General features: G+C 39.8%; 1 pseudogene; it reads left to right on the forward strand.

The window, feature by feature from the left end:
- Positions 1 to 17,721: 17,721 nt before the first annotated feature.
- Positions 17,722 to 18,164, forward strand: Rps13-ps9 (ribosomal protein S13, pseudogene 9; annotated as a pseudogene).
- The last annotated feature ends 454 nt before the right edge of the window (positions 18,165 to 18,618 follow it).

Raw genomic sequence — 18,618 nt, forward strand, 5'->3', positions numbered from 1 at the left:
TTTGGTGTTTCCCAGTGATGGAACTGGAATTGTAAGCTAAATAAGCTCTTTCCCCTCAAACCAACTCCTCTTAGTCAGGGCGTTTGTCACAGGAACAGAGATGCAATTTAACCAGGAGAGTCACTATTGTTTACTATACTGTTCCACTGACGGAATCATTTTTACATGTTATGACAAAGGGAAAGAAAATGGTAATGGGAGATGTTCTTTCTAAGTATCTTGTCTTCCTGTTTGGAATTTATGCCGGCTACTTGGTGGTTTCTATCTTTTCCTTTAGAGAAAGGGGGAAAAAATCTCATTGTCTCTAAGTGCCCCAAGCACTTAAGAGGTTGTTCTTAAATCTTATCACCACTAATCGGCTGGTTTATAAAAGATGGAGCTAGACACGGGAAGGACAAAGAATCCACCTTCAGTTTGGGCCCAGCTGCCGGGTAATCCGGATGGACTGTGAACACAGCTGTATATATTTTTGCTGCAGACAGGTGAAGGTTAGAGAACGCTTACCCTCATCAGCCTCTTAAACAAATGAAGACTAAGTCAGCAGAGGGCTAAGTCAGTGAACGGGACATTTGGCCATGCCTTCACAGTATCTTGCACAGAAGTAAAAGAAACTTGTGGAAACCCTTTGCCTGACCTCTCTAATGGTTTCATTATTTGTCTTATAACTTGAGAAAAACGTTCAATCCGTCTTTAGGGCCTGTGGCAAAGACTTTTAGCTGCCCTTGGAAATCCATTCTCCCCTTTTCTCCAGCATACAGCTAAACTACATTTAATAGCTTCCTTTGCAGTTAGGTGAGGACATGTGACCATGCTCTAGGCCATCACCAGAGTGATGGATGCACTTCTAGGGCTGGCACATAAACTATGCTATGCTGATCGTTCACGTTCCCTTTTCTTTTATGGCTGCACAGCATTGCAGTTTCCAGATGAAGTGGGAGACACATACCTGGTCCATGGCAAAACCTTTGTAATTCGGAGTCTTTAATTATGTAGAACTGGCTCCCTAGTCTTATTCCAACAGGCATCTTTTGTGGATTCTTGGGAAAAAAAGAGAAATATAAAATATTTCTCGTTCATCAACCATTAAATTTTGTGGATTTTTCTGTTTTCTTAAAGCTCAGTTGCACTAATCTGAATGTGCCTCATGTAAAGATAGGACTCAGCCATGATTATAGAGCACAGTCAAGGCATTTGTCAATCCAGCGTATACTTCAGGAGGAAAAGATGAGACAATTTGACTGTTATTGCTACAATTTCTGCAAAGCTACTGATTCTGAAATATGTCTGTACTCACACATAAGAACGGATTGCAAAAGCAATGAAGACGGGAGTCAGAGTTCTCACCTCCTCTCCGTGCTTGCTACACGATCATGAGATGAGGTCATCAAAAGCACCAGACAAAACAGAGAGGGGTTTGTCAGGTACCTTTCTCAAAGCCCTTTCTCCAAAGTCAGATAGGCTTCACTGGTTCAGAACAAAAGACTAACCTAAGGGTGGTTTGCTTGTTTCTCATACAATGACGAATGCGAAAATCATGCATTTGCATTTTCATTCCAGAATAAATATACCTGACCTGATATCCCTCAAGAAGCTATGCCTTTCATACCTAGAGTCACAGTTATCATGAACTATCCATCTTTAGGGATGTTAGAGATACTTACTAAATATAAGAATGCTACAAAGATATAAAATCTCTTCTTTGAGTGTATAAATACTTTTCATTCAATTTGCCCTAACGGGTTTAAGCTCAATGGGGCTTCAGATCCTTTCCTTTGTGCATAAAGAATGTGGATATATTACCCCTCCTCATCTCCCCACACCCACTCTGTGGTTACGTGAGCAGGCATATGCATTGTACGTATGTGTCAAGGTCAGGGTCAACCTCAGATATCATTCCGTTTTGTTTTTCTGTTTATTTGTTTTGTTGAGACAAGACCTCTCACTGGGACCTGGAGCTCACAGATTAGGTTTGCCTTTGCTTTCCAGGAAGATCCAGAGATGGCCTTCTCTCCACCTCCATAGCTGATGCTGGGACTGTAAACAGGCATCATCACTTCTGAGTGGGAATTGATCTCAGACCTTCATGTATGCGCAGCTCGCACTTCTTTACTTGAGCCTCCTGCCCATCCTTCCAGCACATGCCTTTAACTTCTCCAGTACAATTTTACACCTCCATTGAAAATGAGCAGTATTTTTTTTTTATGGACACCGACAAAGACTCATTTAGGTAACGTTAAAAGAAAAATGCTTTGCAACAGAGATGCGTTTATTTAATTGTCCATTCTGTGCCTGGGTATGTAAACCTGGAGAAAAGTTGAAAATACTGAGTTTGCAAATCAAGTGGGTGAGTGAGACCAACGGGACGGTTGGGTTGGATCCAGACCTATGCAGGCTGTGTGTCTCTGTGAACTAAATTATGTCCTCGAACTTGATTTGTTTCTGCAGCAGGTAAAGAATGACCTTCTGGCCACACTTAAGCCCCCTTGTTCCGAGATGCATTGACTGCTTTTGTCTGTATGAATCTAAAGAAAGAAATGTGATGATTAGTCAAGCAAATAAAATATAAAAGCAAAAACAAACAAATAAACAAACAAACACTCCTGGGCATTCCACAGGTTCCCATCTACAAAGTCCAGCATCATGGTCTCCAGAGCTGACTGAGAAGAGACCAAGGAAAGACAAATTCTTTGAAGAGAACTTTGTTAGATATTATAATAGGGATCAATAACATAATTGTATTTAATACATTCTGTGTGCATTGCTTTTCATAGTTACCATTCTATTGCTGAGTATAATGGGATCCCAGAACAGTGAAGTGAGGAAACAGAGCCAAGTTTTCATGATCTTTCCACCTTTAACAGATAATAATCTCAATCTCTCTCTCTCTCTCTCTCTCTCTCTCTCTCTCTCTCTCTCTCTGTGTGTGTGTGTGTATTGTGTGTTCAGTTGTAATAGACCCACAGATACTAGCACAACAGATGCTATGCTATCCAGGCAGCATTCTGACTGAAGAGCCCAGCACGAAGCCCCCAACATCCATTGAAAGGAGAACAAAGTTCATAATTCTGAGAAAGTCTTTCTTAATAGGAATGACCTTGGTTTTGGCTTCCGTAGTTCCACATAGTGATAACTGCTTCTTACTACCTGAACTGTGTCAACCAGGATATGGTTTTTGTGCTTATAAAGGCAAGAATGGTAAGGTCTATGGTTACATGACATGGCCAAGTTCTTGTGTAGCTGGTGGCCAACAGAATACCCAAGATACAGTCTACAGAACTCAAAAAGGTCAACGAGCTGAAGGGCCCAAGTGAGGCTGTCTCAGTCCCACTTGGGAGGGAGAAGAAAGCAATCACAAGGTGGGAGGGAGGGATCTAGGAGGGAAAAAGACGGGGTGGGAGGAGAGGGGAACATTATTTGGTATTGGGTTTGGGGGAAAGGACTGAAACCCTGAGGACCAGCAGAAAGAATAGAAACAGGCAACCCCAGTAAGAATGAGGTGGGGAGGACCCTCTAGAATGTACCAGAGACCTGGGAGGCGATGAGAAACTCTCAGAACTCAAAGGAGGTGACCCTAGATAAAATGCCTTACAGTGGGGAGAGGGAACTTGTTGAGCCCACCTCTAGCAGAAAAACAGGGCATCAAGTGAGGGATGGGCTTGCTTTCTTATAATCAAAACTCTGACCCATAATCATTCTTGTCTGAAAGAACTGCAGGGATGGAAATAGAGAATAGCCTGAGGAAAAGAAGGTCCAGTGACAGGCCCAAAGAGGATCCAACTTAAGGGGACACTCCAAGGCCTGACACCATTACTGAGACTATGGAACACTCACAAAAAGGGACCTATCTTAGCTGCCCTCCAAAAGACCCAACAGGCAGTTGAGTCAGACGTAGATATTTGTACCTAACCAATGAACGAAAGCTGTTGACCCTTCTGTTAAATTATGGAAAAGCCGGAGGAAGCTGAAAAGGAGGGGCGACCCTGTAGGAGGACCAGCAATCTCAACTAACCTGGACCCCTGAGATCTCTCAGACACTGGATCACCAACCACACAGCATACACCAGTTAATAGGAGGCCTGCAACACATATACAGCAGAAGACTCCCTGGTCTGGGTTTAGTCGGAGAAGACACACCTAATCCTCGAGAGACTGGAGGCCTCAGGGAGTTTAGAGGTCTGGTAGAGTGGGTGGGGTGGGGACATCCTGGTGGAGACTAGATGTGGGTGGGGTGTGGTGGGGAAGAGGGGGAGCAGGAAGGAGGTATGGGATGTGGAACAGTCAGAGGGTAGAATGGGAAGGAAATAAAATCTGGAGTGTAAAAATAAATAAATAAATAAATAAATAAATAAATAAATAAATAAGTAAGTAAGTAAATAAATAAATAAATAAAATAGCCTATGTATTCTCTGAAGGAATCAGCTTACAAGAGAACATTCCAGTCAACTACAAAAAAAAAAAAAAAAGCACGCAAAAACAATAACGGCAATACCCAGTGGAAAGCAAGCAAGAATGGCAATTATCAGGATAATAATGCACAAGGATTGGGGTGTAAATACACTTGAGACTGTCTTCAAGTTTTCCACAGTTAATATTTTAGAATAATGGCATGGCATGTCCTCATGACCTAGCCCACTGCCAGTATCCCAACAAATCTACAGTGAACGTTTGTGACATTGGAATCTTATTCACATAACCAGCCTACATTCCTGGGCTTTCTCCCACATTAGCAGGCACAAACCAACCAGTGGCCTATGATGATCCTTCAAAACCAGGAAATCTGTTTACTTTCTTTCTGATGTCTTGAGCATAAATGACTGTCTGGGTTTTTAAAACTATTACCAAAAAAGGACTTAAAAAATCTCTTAATCACATAAATTGAATTCTTATGTTCATATAGCATAAAGCAACGTAATGGTTTTCTTCATTAGAATTCCCATTTAAATTGAAATATAAGTTTTATTCATTTTTTGAAATAAGCTAAAGTTACCCTTGCTTATTTAAAATTTAAAAATTCTGTAAAGAGCAAAATTAAAATGATCCATAGTCTCACAGTTCAGAGATGACTGCTAATAGAATTCTACTTTTCCTTCCAGTATGTCTCCCATGGATGTAAACATATTTTTGGAGTTAAAAGTCATATATTATATTCAATTTTGTATTTAATTTTTTATAATTCCTGTGTCATTTTGCTTTTGAAATCTTTAACTGTCTCCGGCCAATTATGCTTCATTATTATGGGTCCTAGATTAATAACACTGACGTTTTTCTAGGTCACTGACAGCCAAGAAGGATTTACCTGTCAGAGTTCATCGCCATCACTGTATGGTACAACTTAGCACTTAGTAGGCATTGCTTTAAGAGTTTTTTTTTTTTTTTACAGTTATTAATTCATTGAATCCTAATGCAACTTCCAATAAGGTGGACAGTGTTAGACTAATCATTTAGCACTTGCAACAAACAAAATAGGTCCAGAGAGATGAACTGCCCTTCCAAGGTCACACCACATAACAGGGCTAGGGGCTAGACACCAGATCTGAACTGCCTGAATCTAAAGTTCATTATGGCCAGTAGACCCGATCCCTTGTTAGGATATTAATCTGCCCCTAAGATGGTGCTCTAAAGAAACACATAATTGTATAGAAGCCTCAAACATGTAGGATTAAAAAGCGTTTCCACTTTATATAAGGTCTGCACGTCGAGCTGCTTACATAGTAGAAAGTGATGTTGCCACGGGAGACAGACTTATGGTTAGTGGGCTTGGAAAGATACTGACTGACCTAGGAAAAGCATGAGCTCCTCAGGCTGGAGTCTGGTATGATGCACAGTGTGATGGGAGGTCAAATCTCAAAGATACTGCCATCTCACAGACTATGAACAAAACATCTGATTCAATAATCTTCTGTTTTATAAAGTCCTTATGGATCTTGGGAAGAGGTAGTGAGCATGGGGTGAGGAGAACAGAAGAGTCTCAAGTAGGTGGAGATCTACTTTCTTTTGCTTGATTGGTTGAAGTTTTCTTTTCTTTTCTTTTCTTTTCTTTTCTTTTCTTTTCTTTTCTTTTCTTTTCTTTCCTTCCTTTCTTCTTTCTTTTTTTTTGTACTGAAAATAGATTCTTCTCTCACACAATTCAACCTGACCACAGTTTCCTCTTCTTCCACTCCTCTCAGCTTCTCTCTATTCCCCCCACTCCTCAGTGTCTTACTGTATTTTAGTTTGTAATGTTTGGTAATCTACCTTTTAATGTATGTTAGAGAGAATCTTGTATCAATTCTAATATTGCCAGAGTTATAAATACAGTGGATGCAAAAAGATCTGTCATACTATGAAATCTCTGCCCTATCATTGATATTTACTGATCTATATTGCTCTAATATTCATGTTTGAAGTTTAATATTTTAGACTGAGGATCTTCTGAGGTCAATATGTTATCACGCATAGTAGGATTTTTGTCATTTTTAATGAGTGAATAGTACTCTTTTCTGTCACATTTCTTTATCCATACGTCCATTATTAGACATTGGATCCCATATCTTCATTATTCTGAACAATGGGGCACAATCACACAGGACACATCTCTCTTTGGCATATGGATTTCATTCGCATTGAGTATGAACCAGTTGTAAGATGGTGGGGTATTTTGATAATTTTTTTATCTTTTGAATTTTTTGAGAGCCTTTATATTCCTCATCATAATAATGACAGACCCTCTTTCCGTGCCCACATTAAAGGTTTTTCTTTACACTTTTTTCCCATAACAGCTGGAGAGATTGGGTCAAATGTTGCCAAACTGTAGGCTATATTTCTAGTCTGTTCTCATACCTATAGCTATAAGTAAAATTTTATTGGAAAACAGCCATGCTTTATTATTATATATAGCTCTTTCTTACTTCTCTGGAAGAGTTAATGGTGAGAATGTGATGGCAGCTCTGAAAGCCAACGGTGTTCCCTCCCTGTCTCTTCAATGGAGGGATATTTTCTGTCCCTTTGTTGCTGTGACCTCTCTACTTCCTTCTCCTACCAAAATTTTATGACTGTGTAATCTACATTTCGAGGTACTTTCTTCTAGAAAATTCTCCTGAACTAATGCCAACACCACTTAAATTTTACTCTTTATCGAGAGAAGTAAGAGGACCACAATCTCTGTTAGTTTTTACCTTGAATCTCTATTTTGTACTTGTATTCATAAAATATAAAACGGTAAGGAAGGGTGTAGAGCATGTAAATACTACTGAAATCTTCGCATTTGTTGGGACTGAAGTGCACACTAAGAATATATAAACTGGCTGGATTTTTTTTTCATCACAAGGATGACAGTGAAATTCACAATAGGACATAATAGAACCAGAATTTTGATTTCTGACAGTTTTTCAGGTTATAAAGGTAGAGGAGGGAAAACGCTGGGAGAGAAATCACCTTGAGAAATCATCCATGCCCGTGTCTGCAATGTTTCAAGTCTAGAAGTTGGCGAATGCTGAATATTTCTTGTTCCAGGGCCTCAGACACCTGCTGCTTGATTTAAGGCATTAGAAAAGCGATCACCTTGCTGTGTGATAAAATTGCTGCCGAATAAACAGCCTCATGAGTCTAGTACTCCTGAGCTTGTATTGCATTACTCACTCGTTCGCTTTCCCTCACCCTTTGCTGGCTTCCCAGGGCTTCCCAGCAGCTCTTCCTAGCCCAGGATATTACAGATGGCAATAGGCAAGCCGTAGAGAATGCTGCTTTAAGGAGGCCACACTCTAGCAATCTGTGTATAACTCTCGTGAGTTTCTTGTGGCTTTGGTTTGTTTGGACCTTTTTCCCCTTTTCCCTCTGTAGAAATTTAATTTACCATTCTTTTTGCCCGTTACATTTTCTTCCCTGCTGTCCTTTATAGGCTGTTCTTTGGTCGCTGTTTGAGCAATCTTCTCTTTGTACATTGCAGGAGAAACTTTTTAAAATGTCTTGTAATTATTATTAATCTATTTTTGTCTGTCTGTCTGTCTGTCTGTCTGTCTTTGCAATCTGTTGCCTGTAACACACATATCAGGAACTACACCTATAACCTAAAAATCCTTTTGCCCCGAATTCACACATTTTGAACACTGTCCAAAACAGAAGGTCCCCACCCTGGGCAAGCCTGTGATATTGGTCTTTGAAGACAGATTAGCTCTACAGAAAATCAAAGCCCTTAAAATTAGTTAGTGGGTGAGGGCAGGCGGATAAAAGCCTCTAATGATGGGGCTGAACATACACAATTAAGACTGTCTGAGCAATTAGTTCTCTAGCTCAACAGCATGACTTGCATGTCTGCTCTGCTCTAAACTAGTGAGAGAATAGCTCAGGAAAACTTGAAATTCTTTGTAAGTAAATTTGAAATTCTTTGGAATCTGGTAGTTTGTTATTTGTCCATGTTTCCCATGAAACTATCTAAGGTAACATTTAGATTGTTGTATCTCTCTAATGGCAGTATGCTCCTCTGGGCTGTCATCTAAGAGCTCAAAGTAGGGACTGAAGATATACTTTAGAAGAAGAGTGTTAGTATATTCTTATAACAAACACATGGGATGATCAAACCAGAGGAGGCTTATTTGGGTTCATGGCTTTAGAAAGGCCAATGTGAAGCCTTCTTTCTGGGCATTGTGTCTCGGCTTTTGGCAAGTTTGAATATGATGACAAGAACACATAATCAGGTTGCTCACCTTGTAGTGACTATGAAGCAGAGACAAAGAGGAAGATGCTGGAGTACCAACATACGCACACACACACACACACACACACACACACACACACACACACACACACACTTCCCACAATTTGTAAAAGACCTCTCCTTTCAATGGCACCAGCAATGTAGCAGCAGAGGCTAGAGAGATGAGGAGAACTATTCCTCAACACAAGGGAACCATTAGGGGATAGATGATGTTGAACTTAGTGAAAACAATTCTAAGAGTGCTAGAAAAGCTGAGAATGGGACAGAGTTACTATCTTCTATGAGACTTGAGAGTGTTACTGGATGACCAAGAAAATAAGACAAGAATAATCTCAGAAGCAGCACATAGGGAGATTGCGACAGGAGCATGTTTCCTTTGCTGTCTCCAACTTCTAGCTCTCCTCTTGTCAAATGGGAAGAAACTGCTTCAGCTGGGATGAAGAGGACAATCAACAAGGTGCTCCCAGAAGTCAGGAGACTCATGAAAAACCAACAAAAGACAGACAAGAGCCCGATATTCCTTTTTTACTTCCATTAGTTTAACCTCTAGCCTTCAGTCTTCTATATTACTAATATTTTAACATGGCCCCAGTTATGTGTAAGAATATTGGTTCGCAGATTTCCATAAAAAGGCAGCATTAGGCAAGATTGGTTTAGAGCAAAGAGACAATCACTTAAAAGTATCATAAATCATAGTCTCCCTTGGGATAGTTTGGATATGCTTGGCCCAGGGAATGGCACTATTAGGAGGTGTGGCTTTGTTGGAGTACGTGTGTCATTATGGGCATTTTTTAAATTAATTTATTTAATGTATATGAGTAGGGCATCGGATTCCATCCATGTAGTTCCTGGGATTTGAACTCAAGACCTCTGGAAGAGCAGTCAGTGCTCTTAACCACTGAGCCATATCTCCAGTCCATGGGCATGGTTTTTAATACTCTTGCCCTAGCTGCCTAAAAGCCAGTCTTCTCCTTGATGATAATGGTCTGGACCTCTGAATCTGTAAGCCAGCCCTAATTAAATGTCCTTGTAAGAGTTGCTTTGGTCATGGTGTCTGTTCACAGCAGGGAAACCCTATGATATCCTCCTTCCCCAGCAAAGTTCTGTTGAACTTCACGGATGGTATTGACATGACAAAAGTGCAAAGGAATGTGAAATACTTACACAGTATTCCGTGAGCTTCTTATCTAGCCAAGAATGACATAGAGATGAGAACCTAAGAGGGTTCTGTAGATATCTGGAAGGCAATTTATTCTGAACAGTCAGTATTATTACAGGTTATTTAAGCTTGTTAGGGCTAAATAGGGAATAGGAAAAATATGAAAGTTGCACTAGTTTCACATAGCCATGTACCCATTTCCCATACATTATGTGTTTATCTTGTGCTTTACACCACTGTAATCCTCTGGGTAGAGTGTGATATATAAAAATATCTAAAATAAGCTAAGCACCTTTGATTAAGAAAGGCATGGTGAGCATATGCTCACCATTCTTCTGTAGGCATGGAAGCCTCAGTGTGGTTTCTGTTTATTGTGTCGACCTGAATGTTATACAGTTGGCTGTCATCTGGAGTGTCAGTTGGTGTAGCACACAAATGGCTCTGCTTTCTCATTTCCCACAGGCAATATTTGTAATGGCATGATTGTGTGTCCAGAATTCAAGATAAGCACGGGTAGGTTGAGGGAGGGAGGGAAGCTTAGTGTTGTAGCTTCCGATGTTACTGCAACAGGAGTCCCACACTTCATTGGTCCGTGTTCTTAGCTCCAGGTGACCGTGAGGAGGCAATCAGACTCTGTATGAGGGGAGAAAACAAAGGGAAGCAAGGTGTTACAAAATAAACAGACTGAAATTATTTTAAGCGCCGAGAAGCATAATCATCTCAGGTATTTAACAGAAATGGTGCACCATAGGGAGATGAAAAGGCTGTATTGACCAGTTATTTACAAAGCACAGAACCCACTTTCTGGTGCTGTATGGTGAGGTGCTGCAGTTACACGATAGTGCTATTTCATTGCCATCGATCTGTGACAACATAAAAGACAGATATTCACAGCTGAGTCTGAAATGCACGGCTCGTCAAGCACTTCTCCTTTAATTCAGTTTATTAAGATTATTGTTTGGCTATTTTTTCATACTTTTTTTTGTATTTTTTGGAATGAAACTGGCCACCAGTGTACTGCTAAGAACTTCAAAGGCAATGCCTTCTGCTTCTGACCCTCACGATAGAAAAACTTAGAATAAAACATTTGAGATTTCTGGGCTCTAATTTTTTTGTGTTTTGTAAAATGAGAACTAGAAAAAGCATGGTTAATATACACTTGTTCAATACCTCAACTTACCACCCATGTTCCAGGAAAATAGTTACTTTTATAGGGCATAATTTATCATGATGATTATTAATGGTACAGTTAGTAATAGAAGCCGTTGTCATATTTTGTTAGATATGCCCATTATTTTTTTGGTAGCCGAGTGTCTGCTTTTGACTAAGAGCAGTACTTGTTTTTCTGGCCATGTGTCTTGCCTGAAGGAACAGTGAGCTGGAGAAAATAACAGCTCTAATAAGGAAAGTGAGCAGGAAGCGGTTTGGCAGCTGCTCTGTGTAGTGCCAGCATGCTGGTAGGCTGCATTCTGTCTCCAGCCTGAACTCGCCTGCTGGGTGGTGTTCCTATGAACCAATTTGGTTTGCACGTCTGATGTAACACATTTCTGATCGAGTATGCATTTAAATTTCAAATTTCTGTCCTCAAGGAATGTCTTCGTTGATGGCAAAACCATTCGTATTCTTGTACATTAACAATGAGCTGGCAAATTAATTTAAAACGGTGCTTGATCTGGATGATGGCCGAGGAATATGTTACAATCTCTAGTTGGATCAACAGTTGATAACTTGAACTTTGAGCACTGAACAATAATGAAAGATTCGCACTTTATTCCTCTTATCTATTCGTAGGATACTACCGAGAAGACTTTTTAATCTCACAGAATAATAACACAGTTGGGAACTAAGTAGGGGAAGGAGAAGAGGGGACACACCACAGTGTGGCAAGGTGGAAGTAATTTGGAAGAACTTTGTCAGGTTTTGGCTCAATTGCTTAGCTAATTGGTGATCTGTTTCCTAAAATGCCAAATAACGGTGACATGTTGAAATGATGTGTTTGGCTTTAATCAGTTTCGAGAGAAATTCTAGGGCTCTGGTGTGTCTCCTGTCCCACGACTGTGACTAATGCACACTGGTAGTGCTGCTAGAAATGAGGTCATGGGGGAGGACTATTTCTTTTTGGTAATTACAAAAAGTATACCCAAACTCATCTCACTATATACAGTGCAGAATTTTCTTATCTCCTCTATTTCTCTGTAAAGAGTAACTACACAGTCGTATTGATGGCATGATGTTTAGACAGTGGACCTAAAGTTCCTGAACTTGCAAAGGCATTTGATAGTTTTGGGGAGCCAACAATGGCTTGGCTAAGTCACTGAGTCATCATAGACTCCAAACCAACAGAAATGAAATGTGTGTGTGTGGGGGGGTATTTAAATCCATCAGACCAGTGGTAATATGGCTATATAGTGAATGAAAGCTAATGTAACCGGTATTCATCAGAGAGATGGTGTAACTGCTCCATATTCTAACTAACTCCTTTGACTGTCAGTTTGACCCTGCACAAATTCATTGCCCTCCTCTTAGTTACAGCTCCTCTAATATTAACTGAATTGTGTAGATTCTGGCTTAAATCTTTTTCGTGGGTCTGTACACCTCCTGAACACTAGCCCTTATCTGTTTCCTATGTATCTCTCCTGCCTTTGGCTACCACTTTATTTCTACTTCACATCTTGAAAATACCCCATAGGAAAATTTCCATCTTTTTCCCTGTTCTATTCAATGTCTACTTACTTTTTAGCAGAATAAATATAACTACAAATGTCTGATTACTTATTTTACCTATGAGTGTAGAGCCATTTAAATCAAGCCACATTAATGAGCACCTTTATGCCTTTGAACTATTCTGTGGGAGAATTTGGAACACTGGTCAAGAAAAATCCCTTGAATGTTCGAGGCAGAGCTGAATGGACCATTCTCGTGGGAACTTGAGAGATAGGAACACTGTGAAATTGGACAGTAGAGGTCTTGCTTCTGAGGTTTCAAAGGGTAACAATACTCTATTAGAAAGAGTACTAAGGCACAATCATGCTGCATTTTTTTCTAAGAGTAAAAAATAAACTTTTAATGTCAAAAACACTAGTCACAAACATTTTGGACACTTTAAGCTTCACAGCCTCTGTTACAATGGTTCAGCTGCACTATTTTGGTCCAAAGAAGTCATAGACAATGACATGCAAATGAACAGCTTGTACATGTTCCAATAAAACTTTATTAGCAAAAGCAACTACCTTGCTCTAGGTTTGAACACTGGCACATTCTTCCTTAGTACTGTTCTTTGTATAGCACACATCAGGGATACATGCCTCAGAACGCTGAGGTGCAGGGACAAAGGTGACAGGACTCATGTGCTGTGGACTTGACTGGTGTGGGTCATCATCTGTGGAAGCTCAAAGCAATGATGCTTTTCTTGACACACAACAGGAGATATGGTTCTAAAGAAGAATTCATAACCCTCAAGTTACATCTCTTCCAAAATTGACAATTTTAAAGAATAAAAAAAAATCTAATTTCTGTTTGTTCAGTTATCAAACCTTTGAATACCACAATACCTAAAAAAAAAATGTCTGCAGTGGAGTCCAACAATTTCCTACTCCATCTCCTTCATTTTTTTTAACATTTTTACTGGATTTTTACATTTACATTTCAAATGTTATGCCCTTTCTCGATTACCCATCCATAAACCTCCTACCCCATCTGCTATCTCCCTTCTTCTATGAGGGTGTTCTCCCACCCACCCCTTCCTGCCCTGACATTCCCCTACACTGGCGGGGTGGGGTGGGGGTCAGCCTTGGCAGGAGCAAGGGCTTCTACTCCCATTGGCGCTCAACAAGGCCATCCTCTGTTACATATGTAACTGGAGCCATAGGTCTGTCTATGTGTACTCTTTAGATAGTGGTTTAGTCCCTGGGAGCTCTGGTTGGTTGGTATTGTTGTTCTTATGGGGTTGCAAACCCCGTTAGCTCCTTCAATCCTTTAGCTCCTCCAATGGGGACCTCGTTCTCAGGACAATGGTTGGCTGTGAGCATCTGCTTCTGTATTTGTCATGTTCTGGCAAAGCCTCTCAGGAGACAGATATATCAGGATCCTGTTAGCATGCACTTCTTGGCATCAGCAATATTGTCTGGGTTTGGTGACTGTATGCATATACACTGGAGCCCCAGGTGCAGTAGGCTCTGGATGGCTGTTCCTTCAGTCTCTGCTCCAAACTTTGTCTCCATATCTCCCCCTATGAATATTTTTTCCCCTTCTAAGAAGGACTGAAGCATCCACACTTTAGTTGTCCTCCTTCTTGAGCTTCATGTGGTCTGTGGATTGTATATTGGGTTAGCTTTTGGGCTAACATTCACTTATCAGTGAGTGCACACCATGTGTGTTCTTTTGTGACTGGGTTACCTCACTCAGGATGATATTTTCTAGTTCCATCTATTTGCCTGTGAATTTCATGAAGTCATTGTTTTTAATAGCTGAGTAATACTCCATTGTGTAAATGTACCACATTTACTGTATCCATTCCTCTGTTGAAGGACATCTGGGTTCTTTCCAGCTTCTGGCTATCATAAATAAGGCTGCTATGAACATAGTGGAGCATGTGTTCTTGTTATATGTTGGAGCATCTTTTGGGTATATGCCCAAGAGAGGTATAGCTGTGACCTCAGGTAGTACTATGTCCAATTTTCTGAGGAACCTCCAGACTGATTTCCAGAATGGTTGTACCAGTCTGCAACCCCACCAACAATGGATGAGTGTTCCTCTTTCTCCACATCCTCAACAGCATCTATTGTCACCTGAGTTTTTGATCTTAGCCATTCTGACTGGTGTGAGGCATGCTATATTTTGTCAAAGAGTACGTATTCTGCCTGTGTTCTCAGAACTTGAAAAAAAAATTTAATTTAACAGTAATGGAGGGAAATCATGAAAATCAGTTGATGACATAGATGGTATTGATCTTTCCTTTAAAGATTTTACCATATAGTCAGGTTATATGTGGGATTTCATTTTAAACCCTGTGTATGTATGTGTGGCTCTGTGAATATGTATGGGTGCCCATGTTAGGTAGAAACTTCAGATCTCCTTGGGACTGGAGTCACAGATAGTTGTGATCTTCCCAGAAAGTGATGTGATCTGAAATCAAGTCCTCTTTAAGAGTGGTAGCCTTAGGCATTCCTGACCCATCTCTCTAGCCCTGTGTAAAGTTTGTTTGGTTGGCTTTGTCTTAGATTTTACAGGAGATTGAAGAAAGGTAATATTTTGAGAAATTGACACTATTAAAGACTACGGTAATTTTAAAAGTTGAATTAACCCCATTTTGCATCATGTGGTTGCCATGAGCCTATGGAGGTTAGTGAGAGAAGGTGGTGGTTTGAAAGACAAAAGTCCCAGATAGGCTTACGTATTTGAACACTTGTTCTTTAGTTGGCGGAACTGTTTGGGAAAAGGTATGGAAACTTTCAGAGCTGGAAGCTAGCGGAGGAAGCATGCCACTGGAGGCTGGGTTTGGTGGTTTATATTTCCTGTTCTCTCTCCATGCTTCCTATATGCAAATGGAAATACCGTCAACCACCTCCCTGTGTCTGCTTTCACACCTTCCCTGTGTGTGGGCTTGCCTCTTGCATCCCTCTGTAACTGTAACACTTCTCTCCAAGCAAACAAAGGAGTAATGAAAAAAAGGAGGAAGGAAGGAAGGAAAGAAAGAAACAAACAAACAAAAAAGAAAGAAGGAGTGAAACAAAAAAGAAACAAAGGAAGAAAAGAAATTCCTGGTACAAATTATTTTTAAAATTACATGAAAAAGTTTCTCTCTTCTAATAAAGAAATGCACTCTTTTGCTATATTATGAAAATTGGTGATTCAGATCTGATTAATTAGAAGTAGGGAGGGATGCAAGGGACTTTTACTGGTTTGAAATTTGTGCCATTTACCTCACAACACAAATCCAGGAGGTCTGGAAAAGTCAACCAAAGATAGTTGTTCTGATCTTGGCACCTCGTAATGACCGGTTGGCTTTTTGGGATCCAATTTCTGCTTCTTCTGGTTAGCCATTGAATAGTCTTTTGATAGTCACTTGAGTACATGAAGGAGTTCTCTAAATCTCTTTGATTTTTTTTTCAGGTTTTGTTTTTTTTTTAATAGCTAAAGATGGTTACGTAAACAGTAAGATCCTCTTATTGATATATACATACAATGTACTTATTCTTCACTTCGAATGTCTTTGTCCTGCTACCCTTTGATACTCTATATTTTCTTATAATTAGTTTCATTGTCCTATTTTCCCCTTGGTTACCCTCAAGCTAAAGTTTATGCATATTGGTTCTCTTATTAACTGTCGTTTGGCTGTGGACATTGTTCCCATCAAGAGTCTAAGCTAAATTAGCTAATTAAAACACTAAAGGTTTATGAAATATCTACTAGGTTTGTGAGAACAGACCATTAGGAAAGAATTTCAGGAGAGCATAGAAAGAGAAATCCTTGCAAGTCTCTTAAAAGAGTAACCATTTGCTTTGGCAGCGTCATGGAGATGATTAATGGCCTCTAATAATTTTATCTGTATTTGCAATAGTTTCTTACCTATCAACCTAGAACAAGATTTGGAATTCATTTCATCAGGTTTCTTTCATTTCTAGAACAACCCTGAACAGAGCAAGGGATAGAAAAGTTCTGAGAAAGTCATCTCACATAGTTATAGCCAAGCTGAACTTCAGTAACAGCAGCTACACTTTGACTTTCTGGGGAGTAGGAAACAATCCTAAAGTCTAGGTAATCAGTTCTGTTTAGCTTGATATTCTGGTTTTTAGAATTCCAAAAATGCTGATTGATCTTACTACTGTGGCTAGTCGTGGGGGGGGGGCTAGAAATAAACTTCTGTAGTCAATAAGACTTTAACTGTAATAGGTGATTGCTGCAAAGATACCCATTTATTCATTACCATTTTTGGTTAATTAACATGGTGGGTAAATACTGTCTCTCATGGTGTTCATCCAAGCATCTTGAAGAGTCTTTTAGTCTTAATCATTTATTAAGTCTGTAGGTATGTTTTATTAATTTTCACAACTACCATATAGTTTTGCTGACACAGTTATGAAGCATCTAATGCTAAACTTGATAAAGAAAAAGGCAGCTGAAGGTTCTTTCCATCATTCCTTAGGAGCTTTTGTATAGCCCTGTTCAAATGAGAAAAAAAACAAATGCAGAGAACTTTCTAGAGGGTATTCCAACCTGCCACATGGTATAGGAGCCTTTCAAGGGCTGCCCAGAAAGGACGGCATTTGTATAATTCACAGTCATGAGTCAAACTCCTCCTGATCCATTAATATTAAGAACCTATCTATTTGCAAACTTCAGTGTAGGCCCTCTTCTGTCACTAGTAACACATTAGCTTCTGGGCATTCTTTGAGAATACTTAGAAAGAAATAATTTTCTATTCAATGAAGGCATCGTATGGGAGAGATAAATGCTGTGTTAATAAATGTGCCAGAGAACTTGCCACTTCTGAAGTAAACTGTGAATATTTCAGTGTTTTAGAACAAGTGAAATGACTGCATCTTTTTAAGTTGCAGTATTTAGACCTCTACTAGAATACAGAATGAAAACTGGGGTTGGGAAACGTAATTATTTCACTTATTCCCCTCTCTCAACGATACAGTGTGTACTGTACTGCCACAGCAGTAAACTATGCCCATAATTGACTATTATTATTATTATTATTATTATTATTATTATTATTATTGATTTTAAAGTTGTTTTGCTCTGGAATAGACATTTCAGCAAATATATATTCAGCTTCCGATCTGGAAGAGTGAAATTTACCTGCTACCTGGTTAGACATATTTTTATACATCTAAGCAATTTGGTAACGAAAGTATCCGCCATCATGGGTCGTCCCTGGAAGGGCCTGTCCCAGTCGTTGCTGCCCTACCACCGTAGCGTCCCCATGTGGCTGAAGTTGACATCTGACCTGAAGGAACAAATTTACAAGCTGGACAAGAAAGACCTGACTCCCTCCTAGAAAGGTGTGATCCTGAGGGACTCACATGGTGTGGCACAGGTCCGTTTTGTGACTGGAAATAAAATCTCGAGAATCCTTAAGTCCAAAGGCCTTGCCCCTGATCTCCCCGGGGATCTCCACCATTTGATTAAGAAAGCAGTTGCTGTTCAAAAGCACTTTGAGAGGAACAGAGTGGATAAGGATGCTAAATTCTGCCTGATCCTGATAAACAGCGGAATTCACCGGTTGGCTCGATACTATAAGACTAAGTGGGCGCTCCCAACCAATAGGAAATATGAGACGTCACCGCCTCTGCTCTAGTGGCATGAATGCAATAAAATCACTTTGAGTTAAAAAAAAAAACTTTAGAATAGCTTATAAAGTTCACAATTTAACTCATGGTAAAAAGAAATCTGGACACTGCAAGAAACTGAGAATTTACATTTCTGATGACATTTAACCTCAAGGCATTAATTTTTTGATGATAAAATAAAGATTTTTATGTGCAATGTCCCATGTCTGTGTTCAGATTTAACATTTCTTTCTCCTTATTTTCCCTGTTTTCTCTCTTTTTCTTTTAACTTGCAAATCTATGCTCCCCAAGGATTTGCCAATGGATTTTTTTCTCCCACCCCAAGGCAGTCTTTCATCAGATTTTCTTGTTTTCCCTTCTTATTCTTTTCACCATAGAAATAGCAAGTTCTCTGTGGCGATTGCCATACAGCAAGTACTGACAGTGTCTATACCCAGGATGTGTGGGAACAGTCTACAAATTCAGAACAC

The sequence above is a fragment of the Rattus norvegicus genome, chromosome 7 (assembly GCF_036323735.1).
Source record: "Rattus norvegicus strain BN/NHsdMcwi chromosome 7, GRCr8, whole genome shotgun sequence".
Lineage (NCBI taxonomy): Eukaryota > Metazoa > Chordata > Mammalia > Rodentia > Muridae > Rattus > Rattus norvegicus.